Source organism: Saimiri boliviensis, chromosome 13, assembly GCF_048565385.1.
Source record: "Saimiri boliviensis isolate mSaiBol1 chromosome 13, mSaiBol1.pri, whole genome shotgun sequence".
In the NCBI taxonomy this organism is placed as follows: Eukaryota; Metazoa; Chordata; class Mammalia; order Primates; family Cebidae; genus Saimiri; species Saimiri boliviensis.
The window spans coordinates 52,985,742-52,993,184 of record NC_133461.1 but is presented as its reverse complement, the minus strand read 5'-3'; the positions used below and the strand labels follow the sequence as shown (position 1 = coordinate 52,993,184).

The following is a 7,443-nucleotide window of genomic DNA, read 5'->3' as shown; positions in this document are numbered from 1 at the left end:
AAAATACCTAGTATTTCTTCAGGACTGACTGTGTCCCAGACTGTGAGCTGTGCACGTGACACGAAGGATCTCATTTAATCCACGCAGCGACATTCCATGGGGGATCTCCTGCCTCCCCAGGGAGGCCCAGAGAAATGAAGTCGAAAATGATGGAATTGGGATATGTATCCCGGCAGATTGACTCCTGAAACTGTTACACTGCTGGACTTGCAGTCCCATGCAGAGGGCATGATGAGGAAAAGGTGGGCACCAATCTTTCCAGTACTCAGAGTGAGATGAAATGAAATCACTTCTGGTAGAGTCCTATTAGAAGACAGAAAACCACTGTGTGTGCAATGTATGATGAAGCCCTAGAGAGCTGTCTCTCTGAGTCAATCATTAGTAGATAAGGGATCCAGGGTTTGTGAGCAAGAGCATCCAGATTTTAATTGTTATTAAACATTTGATACTGTAGTAAAAACACACCCACATCTTGAGAAAACTGAACACTATGAAAAAGTACAGAGGAAAAGAGATGCTCTGGAATCCCACTGCACTGAGATAATTATTAACATTTTAACATGCTTTCTATGTGCTTTTTGCGTACTTGAGATCATAGCATATAAAATTATCTGTCTTGATTTTTTTAAACTAAATTTTATCACATAACCGCATCTCCAGGTTGTTAAAACCTCTTCATAAACATGGTTTATTTATTTATTTATTTATTTTTTTTGAGATAGCATTTCACTCTGCTGCCAGGCTGGAGTGCGGTGGCACAATCTTGGCTCACTGCAACTTCTGCCTCCTGGGTTCAAGCAGTTCTCCTGCCTCAGCCTCCCGAGTAGCTGGAACTACAGGCATCCACCAACACACCTGACTAACTTTTGTATTTTTAGTAGAGACGGGGTTTCACCACATTGGCCAGGATGGTCTCGATCTCTTGACCTCGTGATCTGCCCGCCTTGGCCTCCCAAAGTGCTGAGATTACAGGTGTGAGCCACCGCGCTCAACCCATAAACATAGTTTTTAATAGCTGCATAGTATTTCATTTCATGCATGTAATATTATTTCTTTAATTATTCCTTTAACATTGGGTATTTATGTTGTTGCCGCTTCCTCATTATTAAAACAAAAACAACTAAAACTATCGTGGTGAATACAAAACAAAAACAACTAAAAATCATTGTGGTGAATATATATGGACTTTCTGTATTTTGGTTTATTTTCTTAAAATTGAGTCTTAGAAACAATCTTCCTGCATTGAAGTATGGATATTCTATTTTTATTTAAAAATAATTTAGTAATTTGAATAATTCTAATTCCTATCATATTTATGGGAGAAGTTTTAAATGTTTTAGTGAGAAAGACTTAGAGCAATGCATTATTTACATATGGATAAGAAGACATGGCAGGCTCCCCAGAGCTTTTCCTGGGGTGTATGGTGGGGCGCTTTGAAAAGATAGTCCTCATAAACTCCACTAAATATAAGCTGCTCCTAAATATTTCTAAACAGGAGCCCAGAATAGATGAACAGTTTCCATCTCATCGTTAGAGTAGTGGGACTGCTTTTTCAGATCAGACCAGATCAGTGATGTTCAGAGACATCGCTTCTATCTGAGTGGAATAGTACTATTCAATGTCTCTCAGGATGTGGATGTTGGTCATTCTTTACAAAGCTAATGGCCATACCCTTCCGGCCATATCCACCTGATCTCCCAATTCTGTGTGAGAGTACAATTCTGGTTTCAGGCAGGTCATAGTAAAAGACGAGAGACACCTGAGGGACATCTGACCCCCTGGCCCAGACATCTGTAGAGATGAGCACTGTGCTGTCGCCGGATGGGAACTCCTGCACGATGGACTGCGGCTCTGTCTGAGGTGTCTCTGTACATCGAGGATGGGGTGAGAGTGGTGTCTCTCATTTTCTCCATCAGCCAGTCAACTTTCCTTTTGGTGTTGCGGAAGATGACCACCTGAGTGACGGTTAGCATTTTGTAGAGATCACACAGAATGTCGAATTTCCACTCTTCTCTTTCCACTGCCATGAAAAACTGTTGGATGCCTTCCAGAGTCAATTCACCAAGATGTGGGCTGGGTCCATCACGTGCTTGTTAGTCACCCTAGGATTTCTCAGGGCAGTGCGGCACTGATAAGGGCTACTTGTGTGGCTGGAGGCAAGTACCTAAACATGTCGTAGATCTGATCTTTGAAACCTAAGTTTATCTGTTTATTATAAAGGATATTGCAAAGGATACAGATGAAGAGATGCATGGGGGAAGGTGGGGGGAAGGTGCTGGGAACTTCCAAGCCCTCCTGAGTGGGCCACTCTCTAGGAACCTCCATGTGTTATGCTATCAGGAAGCTCCCTAATTATTTTCAGTAAGTAATATAAACACGCATAAAGCACAAATTCAAAAGATTCATAAGGTTATACAGTGAAACCAAGTCTTCCCACTCTACCTTCCAGCCATCAAGAATCCAGCTTCAGTTTCTTGCTTTTCCTTTCAGGGAAATCCTTTGCATTATGAGCACATGTATCTGGCAGATCATTCTGTGTCAGTACATAAAGACATGCTTTATTTTTTTAATGTCCCTGAGGCTGGATGGAGTGCAGTAACTATTCAAAGACGTGGTCATAGCAGACCACAGCCCCCAGTTCCTGGGTGCAAGTGATCCTCCTGCCTCAGCCTCCCGAGTAGCTGGGACTAGCTTTTTTCTTTTTAATGGCTGTGTACTGTTTGAGTGTTTATCTCCTATGGGTGGACACTTAGTTGTTCTTGACTTTTTCCTGTAATAAACAATGTTGTATTGAATCATGCTATGTTAATCTCACTTCCACAGGCTAAGATCTTAGGAATGGAACTGATGAGTTAAAAGATATGAATGTCTAACATTTTGATATATATTACAAAATTTATCTTCATAGAGATATCAGTTTATATTTCTATCAGTAATATGAGAAGAGAGAGCCTGTTTTCTTATTCTCACATCTACAAAATATATTACCAAATATACTGAAGTTTGCCAGTTTAGTTTAAAGTGCTATTTCATTATAATTTTAATTTTTTTTATTTTTTTTATTTTTTTTTGTTTTTTGAGATGGAGTTTTGCTCTTGTTACGCAGGCTGGAGTGCAATGGCGCCATCTCGGCTCACTGCAACCTCCGCCTCCTGGGTTCAGGCAATTCTCCTGCCTCAGCCTCCTGAGTAGCTGGGATTACAGGCATGTACCACCATGCCCAGCTATTTTTTTGTATTTTTAGTAGAGACAGGGTTTCACATGTTGACCAGGATGGTCTTGATCCCTTGACCTCGTGATCCACCCGCCTCGGCCTCCCAAAGTGTTGGGATTACAGGCGTGAGCCACTGCGCCCGGCTTAATTTCTTTTATTTTGATTAATAGTAGTCACTAATTATTTCTTAAGTAGGCTGTCTTCTTTTGGGTTGTTTTTTTCTTTATTAATTTGTAGAGCATTCTTTACACAGTGAGGAAATTTTAGCTCTTTGGTTGTGATATCATCTGGAAGTTTTTTTTTTTTTTTTGCCTAGATTATCGTTTCAATTGTTTATGTTATTTATTTGTGTGTTTTTACCATTCAGAAATATTTTACATGTGTGGTTCCATCTTTCAAAATTTTTATTTTTAGGGTTCTGAGTTTTGTCACATACACAGAGTCTTTTCTCACTTGGAGACTTTAAATATATGTTTCTATTTTCCTTTGGTACTTTCATGGGTTGTATTTTACACTTAAATTTTTGCTCAATCTAAAATTTGTTTTTGTGTAAAGTGTAAAATAGGGATACAGCTGAATATTTTTTCACATAGCTAACCAGTATCATTTGTTGTATAAACTACCTTTCCCTGTTATTTTAAAATGCCAGCATTAATATATAGTAAATTAGGCGGGGCACGATGGATGCCTGTAATCCTGAAACTTTGGGAGGCTGAGGCAGGCGGATCACTTGAAGTCAGGAATTCAAGACCAGCCTGACAAATGTGGTGAAACCCCATCTCTACTAAAAACACAAAAATTAGCTGGGCTTGGTGGCACATGTCTGTAATCCCAGCTACTCGAGAGGCTGAGGCATGAGAATCGTTTGAATCTGGGAGGCAGAGGTTACAGTGAGCCAAGATTGCGCCACTGCACTCTAGCCTGGGCGACATAGTCAAACTCCGTCTCAAAAAAACAAAACAAACCCCCAAAACCCCACATATTAAATTTCCATATGTATTTGGATCTATTTCTCAATTTTTCTGTGATGGTGTTTTTGGTCTTTTTTTTTTCATGAATGGTAGTGAACTTTAAAATTATTCTAGCTTTATGATGGATGTCAATACCCAGCACTGCTCTTTTTCATTATTACTCTTTTTCTTTCTGAGAAATTCTTCACATTTTTTTGGACAGCCTTGACCACTTATTTTTTTCATAGGAACATTAGAACGGCTTTGGCTGTGTTTTTTCTTAATTATATGTGTTTTCTCTAGAGTTTTTTTTTTTTTTTTTTGAGACAAAGTTTCATTCTGTCGCCCAGGCTGGAGAGCAGTGGTGCAACCTCAGCACGCTGCAGCCTTTGCCTCTCAGGCTCAAACGATTCTCCTGACTCAGCTTCCAAGTAGCTGAGACTGCAGGCGCCTGCCACCATGTCCTGCTATTTTGTTTTGTTTTGTTTTGTTTTGTTTTGTTTTGCATTTTTAGTAGAGACAGGGTTTCACCATGTTGGCCAGGCTGGTCTCGAACTCCTTACCTCAAGTGATTCGCCTGCTTCAGCCTCACAAAGGGCTGGGATTACAGGTGTGAGCCACCATGTCTGGTTCACTAAAGTTACGTTAAATTCTGTGACTAATCTGGGGAGAGATGACATCTTTATAATTTGGTTTTCCTTGTTTCAGAAGATGGTTGCCTTTCCACTAATTTACTGTCTATTTGCCCCTTAGTAGCATTTAAAAATGTACTTCATGTAGATTTTTCATACTTCTGGCTAAGTTCACTCCTAGGTATATTATCCCCCCATCTTTTTTATTTATTTATTTATTTATTTTGCTATTTCAAATGAAGTCTTTTCTTCCATTTTACAATATGACTGGTAGTCATCTGAACAGTGAATATATGGTGGCTATTATTAATTTTATGTAACAATTTTGTTTCCTATCACACTATTCTTGTCCTTAGTTTTAGGAATAGCTGTGCATTATTAGAACAGTTGACTGCTGAAATTTCTTGAGAGCTATTAAATCATTCTAAATGATGCCAGTTTTAACTCTTCTCTCTCTCTCTCTCTCTCTCTCTCTTTTGGAGACATGGTCTCATTGTGTCACCCAGACTGGAGTGCAGTGGCATGATCTCTGCTCACTGCAGCCTCAGCCTCTCAGGCTCAAGTGATCCTCTCACCTCAGTCTTTTGAGTAGCTGGAACTACAGGGGTGCACTATCTTGCTCAGCTCATTTTTTTGTATTTATTTTAGAGGTGGGGTTTTGCCATGTTGCCCATGGTGGTCTCCAACTCCTGAGCTCAAGCAATCTGCCCACCTTGGCTTCCCAAAGTGCTGGGGTTACAGGTATGAGCCACTGTGCCCAGCCTCTTTTCTCATTTTTGTGCCTCATTTCTTCTTGTTTTGTAATATTGGCTGATATCCTCATTATAGTGTTATATAAGAGTTAATAAAATGGGCATCTTTGTTTAGTTTCTCATTTTATTGAGAATATGTATAGTTTTTTTCTCAGCAAACATGATGGGAGGCTGAGATAGATGTATTTTATCATGCTAAGGAAGTTTTCCCATCTTTTCCTATTTGGTAAGATAAAAAAATTCAAAGTAGATATTGAAATTTTCAAATACCTTTTCTTTTTTTCTTGAGATGGAGTCTCACGGTGTCACACAGGATGGACTGCAGTGGTGCAATCTTGGCTCACTGCAACCTCCACCTCCTGGGTTCAAGTGATTCTCCTGCTTCAACCTCCCATATAGCTGGGATTACAGGCATGTACCACCATGCCCAGCTAATTTATTTTTAGTAGAGATGGGGTTTTACCATGTTGGCCAGTCTGGTCTCGAACTCCTGACCTCAGGTGATCCACCCATCTCAGCCTCCCAAAGTGCTGGGATTACAGGTGTGAGCCACCATACCTGGCCTCAAATGCCTTTTCAACATCTATGGAGACAACTGTATTGATTTTCACTTCTGATCTATTAACATTAATGGATTTCTTAGTATTTTTGGAATAAGCCCAATGGTATGGATATTTCAAAGACTCTGATCCCTATTGCTACTGCCACATAGTAAAGAAAGATTATACTTGTTTGTGATCCCCCCTCATAGTTGTATCAGAACGCCTAGTAAATGTAGCATGGGGAAGTCAATCAGTGGTCTCCTGCAGTAAAAAGTTATTATTAAAGAGATGAGAAACATAAAAAATGAAAAAAGAAATTAAAAAACCCCAAAAGGGCTAAGAGGTGGGCAGATCTTCAATCTTAGTCCATTTCTGTGGGAAAGCCATCTGGGTAAAAGCACCTTGCATCTTTGCAGGATTCAGTTATAGCAACAGGAAAGTACAAAACCCACCCACATGAAACCACTGTGTCTTCTAGCTTATGAAACACTCTTTCTGGGTACCTATGGGAATAATCAGGTATGCTATTCAGGAATGCTGAGAGGCAAAATCCAACTAACATGGACATAAAAGGAAATGAATTGGCTCATGTAACTTGGAAATCCAAGAGGGTGGATCTGACTTTGGGTAGAGCTGAATCTATGAGTTCAAACACTGTTATCAAGACTGTTCTTTATTTTTTGGCTCTTGGACACCTTTGTTAACTTCATGGTTAGAAAGTCATTCTTCACATCCCAGCAAAATGGCCACCAGCTGTGCCAGGGTTAGGCTTACCTCATTCTTCGCTCTTCTTGAACTAAGAGACTTTTTGAGACAGATTAGAGCCAGGCTGGTCTTGAACTCCTGAGCTCAAGTGATCTGCCTGGCCTCTTGAAGTGCTGGGATTATAGGCATGAGCCACTGCACCTGGTCTAAAATAATTCTTAAAAAAACCCAAAAAACTGTGGCTCTGCTGTGCCACAGGTCCACCTGCTTTTCAATTGCTTTGCTCAGGAAGTGGAGACATCCTGATTTTGATTTTTCTGCCTGGGTCGTGTGTTTGCCTCTGCAGTGAGAAAGCAAAGTAGATAACAAAGAGTGGACGAGGTGATAGAACCAGGAAATTCAAGGAGCTTCCTGGCATTAGATCAAACCTTCACCATGGATCTTGATAGAAGTAAATAATTCCTCTACAAGTTATGCAAAGAGACACTGTAATACTATGATGCTTTTTAAAATTCGAGACAGAGTCTCACTCTGTCACCCAGGCCGGAGTGCAGTGGCGTGATCCCGGCTCACTGCAACCTTCGCCTCCTGGGTTCAAGTAATGCTCCTGCCTCAGCCTCCTGAGTAACTGGAATTACAGGCATGCTC

General features: G+C 40.4%; 1 pseudogene; it reads right to left on the bottom strand.

Moving 5' to 3' along the window:
- Positions 1-1,557: 1,557 nt before the first annotated feature.
- Positions 1,558-2,325, bottom strand: LOC120361643 (eukaryotic initiation factor 4A-III-like; annotated as a pseudogene).
- Positions 2,326-7,443: the final 5,118 nt, after the last annotated feature.